General features: G+C 42.8%; 1 protein-coding gene, 1 long non-coding RNA gene and 1 other non-coding gene across 5 annotated transcripts in view; 1 reads left to right on the forward strand and 2 right to left on the reverse strand.

Moving 5' to 3' along the window:
• LOC105482474 (jumonji and AT-rich interaction domain containing 2) overlaps nt 1-19,258 on the reverse strand; it is a 280,037-nt gene that overhangs the window by 201,748 nt on the left and 59,031 nt on the right. The window lies entirely within an intron of this gene.
• On the forward strand, nt 7,191-9,846 carry LOC139363502 (uncharacterized). 2 transcript variants are annotated; one of them, XR_011624019.1, is made up of 4 exons: nt 7,191-7,297; nt 7,766-7,861; nt 8,500-8,585; nt 9,728-9,846. It is a non-coding gene; the product is annotated as an uncharacterized lncRNA (long non-coding RNA). The 2 variants fall into 2 exon arrangements; XR_011624018.1 differs by lacking the exon at nt 9,728-9,846 and having other exon boundaries at nt 8,500-8,632.
• LOC112426800 (U6 spliceosomal RNA) lies at nt 8,417-8,523 on the reverse strand. Its single transcript, XR_003018209.1, has one exon. It is a non-coding gene; the product is annotated as a U6 spliceosomal RNA (small nuclear RNA).

Here is a 19,258-nt window from a genome sequence, read left to right on the forward strand (position 1 = left end):
CAGATCTAAGAGGTTTCTTACCACAGAGTGGAAAAGAAAAACAGTCAGAATGAATGCGTCAGGAAACCTACAACCAGAATGTTGTGAAGAAAAGTAACCTACAGTCCTGGTGTTTGCTACCTTAGCATTTACTAGAATGAGCCTGCTGCTACGACCAAATTGCATACAGTCCAATCTCAAATGAACCAGATAATTCAGAACAGCTTGGAATTTTTCTCTCTGGTTTAAGAGTATGCTGTTATGTTTATATTATGGTTATGCCTAATATTCTGGAATCTGGAATTCAGGGGGAAAGTACTATTTTGTTTGAAGACATAATTTGGAAGTAGTTTAGGAAATCAACTATCCCCTCTTCTCTATCCTGAAATCTCCCCTACTGCTACCCCCAGGTTTACCAACTCCTCATACAAAACGTCACCCCCAAAATGAGCTGTTGGCTCCCTAATTTGCTGTTTGGCTAAATGACTTAAAGAGAGAAGTTCTGGGTCAGCCAGTGGCTTAGTACAGATATTCCCTGACTCCTGGCTAAAACTATGGCCCAGGTATTTGGGTTTAGACAAATCCCCGAAATCTAAGCATTTCTCATGTCATTAAAATTCATTAAATCCTTGCAGGGTAGGTAGATGCTACCAGTATCTCCCACTTTGAAAAAAACGAATCAGGGAAGAATGTTACTTAAAGCAAACACCTAGCCAGTGTATCCAGTGCTTCCTGTACACAGACAAAACACACTGGGTGATAAAACATTTCATAGGCACTTGAAAATCAATAACAGGTCTAGAGAGCGATGAATAGTGAATATGGCTTCTGTAGCTAGGACTACAGGAGTGTGCCACCATGCCTGGCGAGTGTCCTCTAACCAGGTCTTGGAATCAGAAGCACAGAAGACTGTGCACCTTTTCCTCACTCTTATTGCTCCTTGAAAACTAAGCTCCAACAAATGATGCTATGATTCTACATGCCTTTTTGGATATTTGAAATTACAATTATGTGTTTTTCATCCTCCCAAACAGGAGCTATGCAGATTTCCCATTCTCCCATCAACCACTAGACACTAAATCTAATCCTTAAAGAATTCTTCCAGGCCAAGTGCAGTGGGTCAGACCTGTAATTCCAGCTCTTTGGGAGGTGGGCAAACAACAAGGTCAGGAGTTCGAGGCAAACCTGGCCAGCAGGGTGAAACCCCATCTCTACGAAAAATACAAAAAATTAGCTGAGCGTAGTGCCAGGCGGTGTAATCCCAGCTACTCGGGGGGCTGAGGCAGGAGAATTGCTTGAACCCGCGAGGTGAAGTTTGCAGTGAGCCGAGATCACACCACTGCACTCCAACCTCGGCGACAAAGTGAGACTCCATCTCAAAAAAAAAAAAAAAAAAATTCTTCCAATTAGAAAATTGGATGCTTTTCTAACTCACACTCTATTATTGAAGTCTTCAAAGAAAGTATCTGTTGTTTGTACTTGTTAACTTACTTAGCCACTGACCCAAAGAAGAGTCAAGCAATTGGTTTGTAAATACGAGGAGAAGCTGAAGGAAATGTTTTCTAATGACAAGTTATGAAACAGATAAACCTCTTGACAGTCACAGTCTTTGGTTCTGAATAGAGAACTTGATTTCACTGCCACCCACATTTAAGAAACAGAGCAGGCCGGGCGCGGTGGTTCAAGCCTGTAATCCCAGCACTTTGGGAGGCCGAGACGGGCGGATCACGAGGTCAGGAGATCGAGACCATCCTGGTTAATACAGTGAAACCCCGTCTCTACTAAAAAGTACAAAAAAACTAGCCGGGCGAGGTGGCAGGCGCCTGTAGTCCCAGCTACTTGGGAGGCTGAGGCAGGAGAATGGCGTGAACCAGGGAGGCGGAGCTTGCAGTGAGCTGAGATCTGGCCACTGCACTCCAGCCTGGGCGACAGAGCGAGACTCCGTCTCAAAAAAAAAAAAAAAAAAAAAAAGAAACAGAGCAGAAGTAATAAAAAGCTACATACCATGTTTCAAGGCCCAATCAAAAAGGTTTACAAACTTGTTAAATATTTCCTGGTCAAACATAATTCAAATTGCAGGTTTCCATTAATGAAATATATGCCATAATTAATATTCCAACCCACTCATGTTAGTTCATTAGTTCATAGCCTCACACAGTGGACAACTCACAAACAACTATTAATAATTTCATGATTTTTCTTTGTCATGTAAAAAAATGACATTCCCTTTATCCCCACAAGAAAGTGTATGATTATACTGATATTAAAACTTAATATATCATAACTTGGCACAGGGCCAGGTGTTTTGTAATTGATAACACTAAGTGATCAGACTGCTGAATTCTTGCACAGACCTAGTTATTTTCTTCCTAAAATCCTCTTAAGTTCCTGGCATTTTCAGTCTGCTCACAACATACTAACTACTGCAAAATACTACTTGTAATAATGAAATCGTTCATATGATACCCTGCCTCCCATTCCCAAATTAGAATTCTACCATTTCATAAAACTCCCAAACAAGATGAATAAATGCGCCAATATCACAAAATTACTACAAACTCAAAAACATATTTCACATGCAAGTTTCACGCACACACACAGAGAGAAAAAGAGAGAGAATGAATCATATTCTTGCATGGCGATGGCTGAAAATACTATAGATTGGTCTCTAATTTACATGTATTGCATACAAAAATGAGTTAGAGACCATATGGTTAACTCCACAAATGAAATATAGTAATTATTTCTTATATTATCCTTTCTGAATAACATCTAATCTAGCCACTAAAGGATTCCTGATTAGATAAGAAGGAAACATTTGGATCATTAGCTATACAGTTTCATCTTCTTTAAGAACTGCATTGTAATGAATACCAGATGAATTTAAAGTACAGTAGGTTTCAAAATAAACTACAAATCACATTTATGTACACTTTTGATAATGAACAGTCATCATTTCACCTTCTACTTCAACCCACTTACATGACAGAATCCCCCAAAGCTACCAATCCACTCTAATTTGTGTAAAGTACAATCACTGAGTTTCTTAAATATATTTTTCTATTCTCACACTTACATTCTATGAACTACCTAATTAAATGCAAAGTCTTCCTCTTTTCAACTGGTTATGATGGAAAAGAAACAGAGTTAACCCATCTTGAATTACCGGCTTATAACCAACACCTTACCTGTATCTTAACTGAATACTAAGTCATTGGAATTGTAGAGGACATTAACACTGTAATATATTTTCCATTCTCTTCACCAGCTTCCACAACCACAGTCTCTACTAGTAAGTTTTTGCTGGATACTGATACACACAGATCAAAAGCTATTCGGCTCACCATGGTAAATATTTGAAGCATACTAATAAAACAATGGAAGAAACAGGCGAGATCAAAGTAACCAGGTTCTACTAATATAGCCTTGTCTACTTAAAATTGCTTGCATTTACATAGATACACTCCCCTAACAAGGATGTGACTGAAATATCTCAGTGCTTAGCTCCAGCTCAAATAAGGAAAGAGTCAAGGGGCTGAACTTCTCTGAAATCAAAAGGTAAATGATGCGGTGAAGCAAGAAGCCTTGATGACTGCATCAAATTTGCATAATTTGTACCCACCAACTTTTTTTAATTTACATAATCTGCAACCATTGATTAGGTAGTTTTTCATCATATAAAGTTAAAGGGCCATCCTCAGGTTAAAGTCTTCCTGCTTCTCCCTCAAACACAGATCTCATTTCCTAATTGTGTTCCAGAAACTATGGACAGACCAGATCCAGTGGCTCACACAGGTAAAGGCCTAAGCAGGTGATTCACTTGAGGACAGGACTTCAAGACCAGCCTGGCCAACATGGTGAAACCCTGTCTCTACTAAAAACACATACACAAAAAAATTGGTAGAGCACAGTGGTGCACTTAGGAGACTGAGGCACAAGAATCGCTTGAACACGGGAGGCAGAGGTTGCCATGAGCTGAGATCACACCACTGCACTCCAGCCTGGGCAACTGGCTTGAGGGAGACTCTGTCTCCAAAAAAAAAAAAGAAAAAGAAAAAGGAAAAAGAAACACAGAAATTCCATGTCACTCAGACACAAAATGGCCACTGCAGAACCACAGAGAGGAAAAAGTTATAAAAGATATGCTGACTGTCAGAGCCACTCTTTTAAAATTATTGTTCAAGGCAGCACAACTTCTCATTGGTCCGCCAACTTCAAACCTTGCCATGTTTCAAGACAGAATGAAACATCTGTGCTTGTCTAATGAATCTCTTTGATAATTTATAGCATTCCAAGCATGTTATATACATATGAGAGACAGACAGCATCCTCTCTCCCCCCAAGAAAGTGAATAAGCCATAAAAGCTAGCCATCCTACTCACTTTCTCTGTAACTACAAAGGGCCCAATTTTATTTTTCATCTGCTACCCTAGAAAACTGATTGGACTGAATGTCTAGGCTGCTTCCTTATGTCCTTTTAATAAAGCCAGCCACAGTAAAGAAAACAGAAATTAGCGGGAAGTGCAGAGCTCTTTACCACTGGGATTCACAGCAGCCTTTGGACAAGCCATTATGGTTGTCTGGCTCCAGCCCTCTTCCCAATAACCACCACCCCCTTTCTCGCCTACCCCACACCACCCTCCAAGATCAAAAGCAGCACTTACTGTTTATAACATCCTGAGCAATCCCGGAATCTCAAGAGGCTTTTGTTGCCTTTCCCACCCCTCATTGTTTCTGCTCCAAAAAATGTTTTTTAATGAGACAAGCCAGTCCTGAAACAGTCACACCAGTGAATCCGGCCTGCCTCAAATGACAACCCTCTGTGATGCCTTGTAAGGAAAGGGGAGGGGGGGTGCCTCCAGTGAATGTCAGAACAAGAGCGTGTGGTTCCCAGCCTGCTCACTCCCAGCAACTGCACAGTTGTGGGGCTGCAAAGGCAGCTTTTCTCCAGGTGGTAGCAACCACCATCACCAAAGCATAAACAAAAAAACAACAAAAACCGGAAGTTCTTCCTGGACAAAGACCTGCCTGTTGCATGTAGACAACTATGTGCCTCATCCCCCTGCACCTCACTGCTGTCTCCCTGTCCTTCTCCGATCGCCTACATCTAATATGCTGTCTGGATCCACGTGTCCTCCAGCTGGGCCTTGGAGTTCAGCTTTCTCCTTGAAGTTTAAATACAGATGGAGAAGTCCTATTTGTTTAATCTTTTATTTATTTATTTATTTATTTATTTATTTATTTAGCAGAGTTTTGCTCTTGTAACCCAGGCTGGAGCGCAGTGGCGGGATCTCGACTCACTGCAACCTCCGCCTCCCGGTTTCAAGTGATTCTCCTGCCTCAGCCTCCCCAGCCGCTGGCATTACAGGCATGCGCCACCACGCTTTAATCATTCTTATTCTCACACCTAATATATTCACTAATCTGGAGCAAACTCAAAACCTAGCAACTTCAGTGAACCCCAGTGCCAAGGCAAACAGACTAGCCTCTACCTCCCTGTCCGTCCTCACCTCATCTGCTGGAACTTGCAGGCACTGCTGGCCAGCAACAAGCACAGCAAAAGAGGGGAGGCCTAAATACACCAGTTTTGTGGGAGCAGGTCTGGTAGTAAAGAAACAAACCCTGGAGGGATGGGCTCTCCACACCTCAGCTGTGTGCAACGCCACCCAAGGGTACATCTACCCTGAAGATGAAGGGTGTGGAGCTAAAACAAACACCCAGACAGTCACAGCATTTTCTGACACTCAAAATTCTCAACAAGAGAAACTCCAACTAAAACCCAAAAAAGACATTTCAGAACCAGCACCCCCGAGACGCAAGAGGGTACCCTCTGGCGGTGGATTATGGACCCAACAGTTAGTTATGGACACAGTAAGTACTCAGGTACCTTTGGGGAAAACTCACTTTTACTGATTAAGTTCAACCTCACTTTAAGTTCAAGAGGCAAAACTCCAGGTTTACTGAAGTAAAAGGTAAAAATTTCCTAGGGAGTTTTGGGGGAAATAACTCTTACCACAATGTTGGTTGAATACCCCAGATTTCAAACAAAACTGTATTTCTACCTGCAAACCTATGCATCACCTTTAAATGACTCTCAGTTACACAAAACCATAACCATAACCACCTCGGGAAATCAAACTATTATCCTAAATGAGACTTGCATTTTCCTGCAAAACAGAAAAAACTGTCACGTTGATATTGTCTGTTAGGTTTCAGATCGATTATTTTTCAACTGGTCCTCAGAGCTATTTCTTACCCCTTTCTCAAGGGGATTTCACAGAGGGACAGGAAGAAATTATTTCTGATGAAAAAAAGTCTACTGCTAAATAGATAAAATCAAATTAAGTACATGCACCAATGTACCATTTCTGGTTCTGATGGAACGAGAAGCACAAAATCACAACCCATTATACTCAAGACTGTCTACAAGAGATCCATTCTAGACCAAACATACACTAACCCCACAGCAACCCTATAACAAAGGTACTATTATCCATTTTACACCAGCAACTTGAAGCACAGGCTGGCTAAATGACTTGCCCAAGGTCATTCCACAGAGAGAGCTGAGATTCAAATCCAGAGTGTCTGGTCATAGCCATCTATTAACCAAATCATACTGCTTTCAAAGCTGTGTTAAAAACAATAGCTGTGGGCCAGGTGTGGTGGCTCACGCCTGTAATCCCAGCACTTCAGGAGGCTGAGACAGGAGGATCATCTGACGTCAGGGGTTTGAGACCAGCCTGACCAACATGGTGAAACCCCGTCTCTACTAAAAATACAAAAATTAGCAGGGCATGGTGGTGGGCACCTGTAATCCCAGCAATTTGGGAGGCAGAGGTTGCAGTGAGCTGAGATCGCACCACTGCACTGTTGCCTGGGCGACAGAGTGGGACTCTGTCTCAAAAAAAAAAAAAAAAAAAAAAAGAAAGGCAAGAACAGTCCAAAATGTCTTCACTTCTAACCAGCACAAGCATGAGGACTACTGTCCTCAGCAACCAACCTCACAATGATTAAAGACATAATCTTCATTATGAAGCACTCCTAACTGGCCACCTCTGTAGGGTAGCAACTAAACCTGAGAAAGCAGCACAGAATCTGGTCAGGTATGTTGGCTCACGTCTGTAATCCCGATACTTTGGGTGGCCGAGGTGGGCAGACCACTTGACTTCAGTTCATAAAACCCTGTCTTTACTAAAAATACGTGTGCCTGTAGTCCCAGCTACTAGGGAGACTGAGGCAGGAGAATCACTTGAACCTGGGAGGCAGACAGAGGTTGCAGTGAGCAGAGATCGTGAAACTGCACTCCAGCCTGGGCAAAGTAAGACCCCATGTCAAAAAAAAAAAAATAGAATCTGTATTTCACATGTTTTCAAGCTAGCAGACCCCACTTCAGTGGTACTTTTCGTATTAGTTGAGAAAATACTTAAGACAACATTTGTGGGATGGAAAAAAAAAGGAAGCAGGACCCGTGTAAACTGTGTTCTAATCTTGGTTCCAGCTTATGTCCTCAGTCACTGGGGAATCAATCTGAAGACAAAGAATTTGGAAGTCATCATTTTCTTGTTTCATAAATTTGAGAGCCATAAGAAACTCATTTCTGAAGTCACTAATGAACGTACTAAATGTATGGACGGCACATTGCGTCCAGTTAGCACACACTACAGGACTTGCTTGCTTCGTTAATACACTTTCCCAGTTCTGCTAACAATTTTAACAGACCTCTCAAGTTGAAAAAACGTAAGACAGAATTGGGCGAAACACCACTCATTTATTTTGGTAACTTCAGGACAACCACAATTTCTGAGGATTTGCAGCCTAAAAGTGACTTGAAGCAGCTGAAGATATTTCACTTTTTTGACCGTATCTCATCTCAATTATTAAGGTATTGCAGTCACACTCTAGATACATGACTACTTCTAAATATGTAAGTTTTCTGAGTTAAAATGGCAGACTGCGCACTTGACCCTATGGTTTACTGACTACACTATGATTCCCACATTAAAGATCAAAGCTATATGAGAGAGACTGGAGTTCTCCAAGACAAGGCAACAGGTCACATAAATCTTGGAAAGCCAGCTGATATAGGTGGGCATAAACCTTGCTAATTCATCCATCATGGGTTCAAACAGCATTCTAAAGGGACACAGCTCTCCTACCTCTCCTGTCTCTCTCTCATCCTCCCTAGTCCTGGCATCTGAAGAAAGTTTGCAATAAAAACATGTCTAAACTCTTCTTTCTGGCAGAATCAATTTACTTATTCACAATGAGAATTTTTGGATAAGCATGCTGCTCTATTTCCTTTAGTTCTTTATTAATATAGGTACTACTTATGTAAAAATTATTTCTAAGGCAAAATACTCTTCAAAACATATTGCTGAGGATACTATATTTCTTGATTTTAGAAAATGCATAATCCAAACCTGATTTTCCAATATGTAAAAATATGGAATGCTTCACAAATTTCCATGTCATACTTGCATACGGGCCATGCTAATCTTCTCTGTATCATTCCAATTTTAGTATATGTGCTGCTGAAAGGATCACTCTTCTGTTTCTTCTGAAAGGCTTTTCTACAGTGGCAACCCCGACTAACCACACCAGGCTACGTATGTGTATATTTTTTGAAGTAGTCGGGAAACCAACAGTAATAAAGGCAATTTATAATAATTTATACTAATTATTGCTGCCCATTCATTTCACAATCCCCAAACCTTCCCTAACCTACAGGGTCTACCTCTGGCATCTGTGTACCATGGATTGTCTGTGACACTGTTCCAATGCAAGTTCCCTCTCTCCTCTAATTCAAGAGACCTCAACTGTATCTCCAGGGTTCTGTCCGCTTCTATACACAAGCACCAAACTGATTAAACTATGTCTAATGTATGATTTATAACTAGCTCCTAATGTCATTTATTAAAACTAAGCCCTGCCTATAAGAACTCTAACACCACAAATCACAATTTGAATGACAGCAAATTTCAAAATGCTATTTACTTATTATTCATTCTTTTAACAAATATTTAAGTACCACATGCCAGGCACTGTTCCAGGTGCTTGAGGTAAATTTATGAGCAAGATTAACCTCAAGAACAAAAAGATTCTTGCTCTTCATTTTTTAAAATTATTATATTATTACTTTATATTCTAGCAGAGATAAGGTATTGGTAGTAGTGGCAAATGTTATAAATGGGTAATTTGACAGAATCGCAGCAGGAGAGCACAGGACTGGGGAAAACAGGAGCCACAGCAACCTGCAGAGTGGATCAAGATTAATATGAATACAGCCTCTGCCATCCACTACCTGAACACCTTAAACCCATCCCCTTGACCTTATCTATGAACAGCAGCACTGTTCACGGCTACCCAGAATTAGAAGGACTCGCATCAGGACACCTTGGGCCTTGGGCCCAGATGTAGTATTTTCTCCCTAAATGAAGAGATAAAAACAAAAGCAGCACCTCCATGAGGGCTTCCGGACAGCCATAGGCCAGCAGAAGGTACAAGGATATTTGGGGAGAGACAGGCCAAAGATAATTACCAATGTCTACTCTCCTAGGCCCAGGGCAGGGATCATCTGCCACTAGGAGAAGAGGCTTAGACGACAGATGTATTTAAGATCTGAAAAAAATCTCCCCAAGCGAGAAGAAATTCATTTTCTAATAAGTGGTGCTTAAAATGCAGTTAAGTCCACAAGTTTCTATACATCAACCAGAGAGTGTTTCCACCAAGACTTCCTGTTCTTTTCCAGATTTGCAAGTCAAAACACTAATGCCACAAGAAAAATACACCATTTCTGAATCCGTACCGCATGCTGCAAATTCCACAGCGCTCTCAAGGACAGCATGTTGCCGCAGCACCAACATCCTGCCTGCTTAGACGTGAACAGCAACCCTGGCTCAGCTCAGTGTTGGCAGCAGACTTCCCAGAAAAGCTGGCACTCTTCAAAATGGGAAGTCACCAGTGAAGAGGCACAAACGCAAGACCCTGTCCGTACTGCTTGTGCAGTACCTCCTAGGGCCTGGGGAGTTGGGACATGTAGTGACTATAAACCCAGGCTACCCAACCCCAAGCTCCAAACACTGGTTCTCAGCCACAGCGCTTTCTTCATACAACTAAAAACAAGATGTCACAGTGTACATACTCAGGCACACACAGCCAATAGAATGGGACTTTCTCATCCATGAAAACTGAGATTTTCCTGTTTCCTTAGGGTGCCATGGCTCCTTGCTATTCTGAGTCAACATATTCTCTCCCTAACCATCAAAAGGAGATCAGGAAGCAGAGGACAGGTGTCCACTGCCTAACTCTGTAATGTACAGAAAAGCTCCAACGGCAATCATTAACAGCACTGAATTCTTTTCCAAGAAGATTGTTTAAAAACAAGCAACATAAACGGAAAACTCCCACAGACTTTATGGAAGGCACTATTCTGAAACTGGAGACTGCAGCTCGGTTTGCAGGAAAGATGCTGAACCAAGAGAACCGCAGTGTTTCGTCTGAACAACAAGGCTTGGGTCTGTCAGTATGTTTGCTTGTTCTGTCCCCTAATGGGGTGGTGAGGGGTAAAGGTAAGGGCAGAGTCTGGCTGGATCATCTCTCAGATACTAGGTTCTTTTAGCGTGTGTGAAAGATAAGACTGCTCTAATGCCCACTTGAGAAAAAGACTACAGGGAATAACGAAAGGACCAGGCCAGCCTTACAGGGAAATAAAGAAACAGACAATGAGCGAGTCACAGGAAGAGAACAGAAAAACAGAAAGAGAGGAGACTACTGAACCATAACAGGAAGGAACAAACGATACACACAGCCTGGATGAATCTGAAAGCAAAGTGAAGGGATGTAGTAGACACAAAAGTGCTTCCATCTATATGGCATTTACAACAGGCAACGCTAATCTACAGCGCGAGAAAGCAGGTCGGCGTTGGCATGGGGGCACAGGACAGGAGCACAACGGAGCTTTCTTGGGTGGCGGGAGGGGCATATATTGATGGTATATATGGGATGGTAATACCCAGGTGTGTGCAGTTGTCCTAAGTTATCACAGTGTACACCTGAAATGGTTGCATGCGTATATTTTACTTCAATAAGACTGTTTTTTTAAAAATCCAAACTGAGGCCGGGTGCAGTGGCTCATGCCTGTAATTCCAGCACTTTGGGAGGCCATGGCAGGTGGATCACGAGATCAAGAGTTTGAGCCCAGCCTGGCCAAGATAGTGAAACCCCATCTCTACTAAAAGTACAAAAATTAGCCAGGCGTGGTGGCAGACGCCTGTAATCCCAGCTACTCGGGAGGCTGAGGCAGCGAACTGCTTGAACCTGGGAGGTGGAGGTTGCAGTGAGCAGAGATCGCGCCACTGCACTCCAGCCTGGGTGACAGGGCGAGGCTCCGTCTCAAAATCAAAACTGACTTACAAGGTTTTTTTTGTTTTTTTTTTTTTTTTTTTTTTGAGATGGAGTCTCGCTCTGTTGCCCGGGTTGGAGTGCAGTGGCTGGATCTCAGCTCACTGCAAGCTCCGCCTCCCGGGTTTACGCCATTCTCCTGCCTCAGCCTCCCGAGTAGCTGGGACTACAGGCGCCCGCCACCTCGCCCGGTTAGTTTTTTGTATTTTTTTAGTAGAGACGGGGTTTCACCGTATTAGCCAGGATGGTCTTGATCTCCTGACCTCGTGATCCGCCCGTCTCGGCCTCCCAGAGTGCTGGGATTACAGGCTTGAGCCACCGCGCCCGGCCTTTGTTTTTGTTTTTTAAATCCAGAACAGTAGGGGTGCGTATGTAGAATGAGTTATGACAATTTGTTAGATTAAATTGATTTCTCTGGAAAGTAGCCATCTAAATTAAGTAAAAGTTAACGCCAAAAGCCACACCTCTGGCAATACAATCCAGGGACCTGGTCCAAATGTGGAAAATCTCCCCAAGTTTCATGTGGTTAAAAGTGACTTATTAAAGAATATTTTACAATACAAACTCCCTTTTGGGGCTTTAGGGTATTAAAAGGAAAAAAAAATTTAAGGAAAATATTAAGAAGGGGGAAAAAAAGTTACCTTTTTTGCAAGCCGAATCAGAGTGCCATCTGTGTCTTGTATTAAGGAATTTGCTTTTGTGTTGTGCAGAAAGGTAGATCTAATATTCAATATTCACCTATGGGGGAGAAAGGCTTGCTCACAAGTCTTCAGACTTTTTCTGTGTATGGCCATACACAGACACCCAACGTTCACTCTCTTCCCTCTCAGCTCCTTCTCTTAGGAAAGGTTCTACTTTTATTTTTTATTTTTATTTATTTTTCTTTTGAGATGGAGTTTCACTCTTATTGCCCAGCCTAGAGTGTAATGGTGCCGTGTCGGCTCACCGCAAAGTCCACCTCCCAGGTTCAAGATTCTCCTGCCTCAGCCTTCCCAAGTAGCTGGGATTACAGGCATGCGCCATCATGCCCGGCTAATTTTTAGTAGAGACAGGGTTTCTCCATGTTGGTCAGGCTGGTCTCAAACTCCCAACCTCAGGTGATCCACCCGCCTCGGCCTCCCAAAGTGCTGGGATTACAGGCGTGAGCCACCACGCCCGGCCTCTTCAGACTTTTTCTAATGTAAAAGTGTACCAGGCCGGGCGCGGTGGCTCAAGCCTGTAATCCCAGCACTTTGGGAGGCCGAGATGGGCGGATCACGAGGTCAGGAGATCGAGACCATCCTGGCTAACCCGGTGAAACCCCGTCTCTAGTAAAAAATACAAAAAAATAGCCGGGCGAGGTGGCGGGTGCCTGTAGTCCCAGCTACTCGGGAGGCTGAGGCAGGAGAATGGCGTAAACCCGGGAGGCGGAGCTTGCAGTGAGCCGAGATCCGGCCACTGCACTCCAGTCTCGGCGACAGAGCAAGACTCCGTCTCAAAAAAAAAAAAAAGTGTACCAGAGAGGCTCACCATGCTCATGACTGGCACAAGGAGGTGTGAGGCTGGTGATGGGCACTGCCAGGGATTACTGGATTAGGAGCAAGGGTGATATGAATCCTCTAAGATTCCAACTCCAACTGTCACAAGCCCCATTGATACGCCACGCGGAGGGGTCTCTGAGACTAACAGCTTATTATAGCATTATTATAGCAACTATCTCACTGCAAACGTGCATGTTAGCCCTGGAACTAAAATACCCGCATCCCAAAGGATGTGAAGTCCTCACATTCACTCTCCGAGGGTTCCCATTCCCACAAAGGGACTGGGCAGGCAGCCGTGAGAAGACAACTCAGAGTGAACAGGGCACCGAAATTTAGAATGAATTCCCAGAGTTGAAATCAGCCACCTCCAGCCCACAAACCAAAGTCAGCTCAGTTTCTGGCATGAAATTTTTTACAAGTCATCCTGGCAGGAGTCACATCCAAGATTTATTTTAAGACAATAATCTTGGTCCAAATCTCAACTTCCAGAACTGGGCCACCGAAGAGCTAAGGGGGGATGGGAATTCTCAAGATGGAAATCCATGTCCTGGAAGATCTCAGAATACTTAGGCCCATCCCATCTCTGCACCTGCAGGTGCTTATGTAGGAGGGCATCTCCTTCCCTCCAGAACTACCTAGCAAGAAATCCAGAGGGGAACGTCACCCAAAAACAGGGGAGAGGAGGGGAGGCCAAGGCATTCATAGCCTAGCTTGTGCCATCTTAAGAATCCCTACAGGAGGCCGGGCGCGGGGGTTCACGCCTGTAATCCCAGCACTGTGGGAGGCCGAGGTGGGCGGATCATGAGGTCAGGAGATTGAGACCATCCTGGCTAACACAGTGAAACCCCGTCTCTACTAAAAATACAAAAAATTAGCCGGGCGTGGTGGCGGGCACCTGTAGTCCCAGGTACTCAGGAGGCTGAGGCAGGAGAATGGCGTGAACCCGGGAGGCAGAGGTTGCAGTGAGCAGAGATCGTGCCACTGCACTCCAGCCTGGGCGACAGAGTGAGACTCTGTTTCAAAAAAAAAAAAAGATTCCCTACAGTAGAATTCAGGGCCATCCTTGTTTAATTCAGCTGGCATTTTCCTATGTAAATCACTATTTCTGTTATGGTTGGAGTAATGTGGGAGAGGGTGATCTATTAATGCTATCTACAAAGGGTAGGTTCAACAGACCAGTTCCACTGTGACTAGTCATTTGTAAATAATACTGATTTTCTTAATTTCATTCCACAAAGAGGCTATGGCAGGAAACGTCATTTTTTATACTGTTTTTCTTCTGCAGGGTTTTGATAAAAACTAATATTCATGTATTTTTACATAAATCACATGCTTGTTTTCCTCTAACCAGTAGCAGGAGGCAAAGGCATTTGTGCGGCACCTCTGGAAATTACATTACCTATCTGGAATTCATCTGTTTCACCAGAGACACCCAGCCCCAGCCCATCCAGCCAGCCTGGAAAAGCCTCCCTGGCCTTAATCTCATTAAGAGTCCAAACTCCACAGCCTTAAAGCAACAGAGCAATCTGCTTTCCCGCTGCTTCCCTGACTTTCTGGTTTGGAAGAGGAAGCTTTCTAGGGACCATTTTTTTTTTGTTTATTACAGAGCAATACAGGTTTCCTGGAGAAAATATAGATAAGCCTTATCTCCTGAGCATCCATCCCTCTTCCTAAACTCTTCCACGCCATCTGTCACCTCCGGGCCTTCCACTTTCACTTTGGAACACACTGTTGGCCAATCCCATCTTCACCTGGCTAATCCCTGTCCTTCCCGTCTTCTTTCATCCCTCAGTGTGGATTAGTTGCCCCTCCCACCTGCGCCTATACCACCACTTCATCTGTCAAAGCGTACATATATACACGCGCACACACACACACACACCCCCACACACACACACGTTTATATGTGTATGCTTTATACATTATATGTATACATATTTTACTAAATTTACCAAGATAAAACAAAAAAAATTAAACTGTACATACTGTTTTCTCACTTACTTTTTTCACTTGCTTTTTTCACATACTTTGTCAGTCAACATTCTTGCTACCATATCATTTTAATGACTGCACGGAACAGATGTTCCATAATTTAACCAATCCCCTATTGGTTTCAATTTTTCACTGGGATACACAGTAAAATACTTACTACACATCCTTGTGACCAAATTCCTAGAAGCAGAGTGAAATAGATGCAAAATATCATACTACTTACAGTGCAGACCAGATGCTTAAAACATGGGATGTCAGTTTTTAAGGACACTAACACAGTCTCCACATAGAGAATAATGAGGCACCTGAAACCTTCATAAAAGAAATGACTGAGGTAACACAGGATTGTTAAGCCCAAAGAAGATGAACAATGAGACTGTTGGATGAGAAATAATGTTTAGTTCCTTCTGAGGTCAATAATGGAACATGTTGAAAGAAATGGAAAGAGGTATTCTGTTAGTTAAATTCAAGAGAATGGAATTTTCCCAGAGATATCCAACATCAATCTTGCAGCTACTTAAACTATTCAGGCTGAGACAGGAAGTAATCCTGACAGAGGAAAGACACTGGGCCAGCTTCATAGGAAGGGCAGTCAGTCAACCAAAAAGGTCACTCATGTTCAACTACTACTATTTCCACCCTGCAGGGGACTTCCCCACTGCACTCTTTCAAATTAAACTGGAGAAAAGCCATGATTAAACTTTCCTATATGAGCCTAAGTACTATCCAAGCACATAGCCTATTTACTGTTCACAAAATATAAGAAAACCAATTTCACCAATAAGCAAAAGTCATGCTGGATCAAACTGTAGATTCCATCAGTGACCATGCTACAGTAACATGTTTTTACAAGTCCTGTCTTTTCAAAATAGGGAGTGTCTGGCTTATCCTCACATCTTTTGGCCCTCACAGTTACAAATATATAAGATAATAAGAGCAGATGAGGCTAATGACCACATTCGCTGTAATTACCTAATCTCGTTGTTTTTAAGGAAGGAAGGTATTCAGTAGATCAACTGTCACTATTTAACCACAGGGGAGAAAACAGGACTCTCTCTCTCTGAATTTCTATCAATGTTTATATGCAAATGGAGCATGCTTCCAAAAGATACTTAAAGATTTTAAAGGGAAGCAAGGGAATGAAGAAAGCATTACATTTAGGCTTCTGTGAAAAGCCATTATCCTTAGAGAGGCAGAGTTTAGGGAAATGGCAAACAGCACGAACATCAAGTTCTTGGTGACAATAAATGAGGCTCCGGATCCAGATGGCCTTTGAATCTGGCACCTCTGGCTTCTATTTCCACACAGAATCACTTTCAAATCGCCCACCTTCTAAAAGTTCATTTATAAACCTGCAGTTTAAAACCTAGAATGCACTCCATCATAGAAATGATATTTAAAATGGCACTTGTTCCAAACCAGCACAAAGGAATTAAACAAAATTCACTGTATAACAACGAGAAAAGGGGTAAAGGATTAAGAAAGGGGACTCAAAGCTGCTAAGGGGAATTAGGAAGGGGTGAGGGTATTCCCTGCACCCTTTCAGAAAACCAGAAAAATTTAAGGAGGAAGAACCGTTACCAACCATTCTGTGCATCAAGATTAGAATGGAAACTCGAAAGTTTTGAGCAGGACAAAACCATGTCAGGGTCTATAGCTTATCAAGTACTTGTTTTAGTTGACACCTGACTGGCTCCTGTGAAAATAAGTTTTAGGCTACACTGGCTGGGAGTCTGAATTTCTTGGACCCGATGAATTATGCATGATAATGAACTCCACAAATGACATGAAACCAGGCTCTGCTGCCCTAGCAAATTTGGGCAATGAACATATTTCTCATGAGCTCCTAGTAATAAATCTGAAATTAAACTAATCACATAAAGGGGAAAACATAGTAGCTGAAGTACAAAAATATACAAAATTTCTCCCCACAAACTACAAAGTTTTCCATAGAGGTAAGTCATTAAAAAAGAAAAAAAAAAAAAAAAATACCAAAAATGACGCAGCTGAATCATATTTTCTGGTGGGGGAGAAGAACCACAACTCCTTACCGAAAACAAAGATTCAAGGAATTTTAAAGTTTGAATGTAAACATTAATTGCAATGTACTAAAAACAAAACTAGGCCAGGTGTGGTCGCTCACGCCTGTAATCCCAGAACTTTGGGAGTCAGAGGCAGGAGGATCACCTGATGTTGTTTGAGACCAGCCTGGGCAACATGGCAAAACCGCATGTCTACTAAAAATACACAACTTAGCCGAACACAGTGCTGCATACCTGTGATCTCAGCTCCTCGGGAGGCTGAGGCAGGAGAATCACCTGAACCCGGGGAGCGGAGGCTGCAGTGAGCGCCACTGCACTCCAGTCTGGGCGACAGAAAAAGTTTTCTTTTGCTTTGAGACAGAGTTTTGCTCTGTGGCTCAGACTGGAGTGCAGTGGCGCTATCTCGGCTCACTGCAACCTCCACCTCCTGGGTTCAGGAGATTCCCCTGCCTTGGCCTCCTGAGTAGCTGTTGACTACAGGCGCCTGTCACCATGCCCGGCTAATTTTTTGTGTACCTTTAGTACAGACCGGGTTTCACTATGTTGGCCAGGTTGGTCTCGACCTCCTGACCTTGTGATCCGCCTGCCTTGGCCTCCCAAAGTGCTGGGATTACAGGCATGAGCCACCAGGCCCAGTCTAAATTTTTTAATGTTAAAAATAAATATAATATACATAATATATTAATATAATTAATTATATATAATTAATTTATATATATTAACTTCAAAATATGTGGGTAACGTCAGGAAAAAAAATAGGCTGCCTATTTCCCCACCTTCCATTTTCCCCCACCCCACTTGCCCCTTGTGTTTTTATTCCTAGGTTCCTTGTACACTGTTCCCCGCTCTTGTGAAAAGTCTTCCCACACCTATTTAAAAGTTTAAAAAAAAAAAAAAAATCAAAGCTCATCTATGGGGCTGAAGACCATTTCTAGGGAGGAGCTGATAAGGTTCTATTTCTTAATCTAGATGCTATTTCTTAATCTAGATGCTGGTTAAACAGGTGTGCTCCAACGGTGAAAACAAAAGTTCAAAAAACAATTTTAAGTACCTGAAAATAAGTTTAAGGAAGAGGGTATTTTTCCCCTTTCCCCAGAAGGTGGACTAAATAAACAGGATGATCCTTAAGAAATACGACTATGTTGTTAATGAGAAAAGAGGCTGCTGGCTCACTGCTAGGTGGAAGGAATTCCTGAGTTGTTGTTTCTGCGGCTGCGGAAGATGAACTCCACACCAAAGGAGACTGTCCCCCTCAAATCTTAACTGTGAAGCACTAAGGGCGTCTGCCACTTGTGATCTCCAAGTACGAAAAGTTGAAGTTACTTGGCAACAGAAACCCAGGAAAACTGTAAGCCTCGAGGACTGCTGGTAGAGCTTCTAAAAATCTGACGTTTAGAGAGAGAGATTTGGTCCCACAAGTGGGCCACCAGAAATGGAGCTGGAATTTGTCTCTGCATTTTAAAAACTGTAACCAAAACCACAAATGAAGAGCAGAAAATTCTTTCCTTACAAAAGTTCAGAATAATGTATTGTGTAATATAATGCATTTAACACAAATACCCCAAAGATATAGTGCACTCCCTTGTAAATTCATAATACACTGTCCAAGGAATTCACAGGACTTTAAATAAACAGTCAATACACAATACATCTCTCACACACAGAATGTTAACAATTAGATATTGAAGGGGTGCTCCAAAGAGACGGGGTGGGGGGGGGAAATCAAGTTCAAGAACCCTGAAGACCCCTTGAACTCCATTTATTTTCAGTCAACAATGGCGTCTGCTTCTGCCAAGTACCCAGTGACGAGGCTGTGGTTAGGGGAAAACGAGGTGCTTTACTCACACATCAGAACCACACTCTAGCTTGAATCTAAACTCATCCACTAATGCAAACAAGAAGAGAAAGAAACAGCACTAAAGAATGAAACCGGCCGGGCGCGGTGGCTCAAGCCTGTAATCCCAGCACTTTGGGAGGCCGAGACGGGCGGATCACGAGGTCAGGAGATCGAGACCATCCTGGCTAACACGGTGAAACCCCGTCTCTAATAAAAAATACAAAAAAAAACTAGCCGGGCGAGGCGGCGGGCGCCTGTAGTCCCAGCTACTCGGGAGGCTGAGGCAGGAGAATGGCGTGAACCCGGGAGGCGGAGCTTGCAGTGAGCCGAGATCTGGCCATTGCACTCCAGCCTGGGTGACACAGCAAGACTCCGTCTCAAAAAAAAAAAAAAAAAGAATGAAACCAATTTTAACTCTAAGTTAAGCTATGTTGTAGGCAAAGAGGAGGAAGATGAAGAATGAAATTTAGCGTGGTGAAAACTGGAAA

Source organism: Macaca nemestrina, chromosome 5 (genome assembly GCF_043159975.1).
Source record: "Macaca nemestrina isolate mMacNem1 chromosome 5, mMacNem.hap1, whole genome shotgun sequence".
Taxonomy (NCBI): domain Eukaryota; kingdom Metazoa; phylum Chordata; class Mammalia; order Primates; family Cercopithecidae; genus Macaca; species Macaca nemestrina.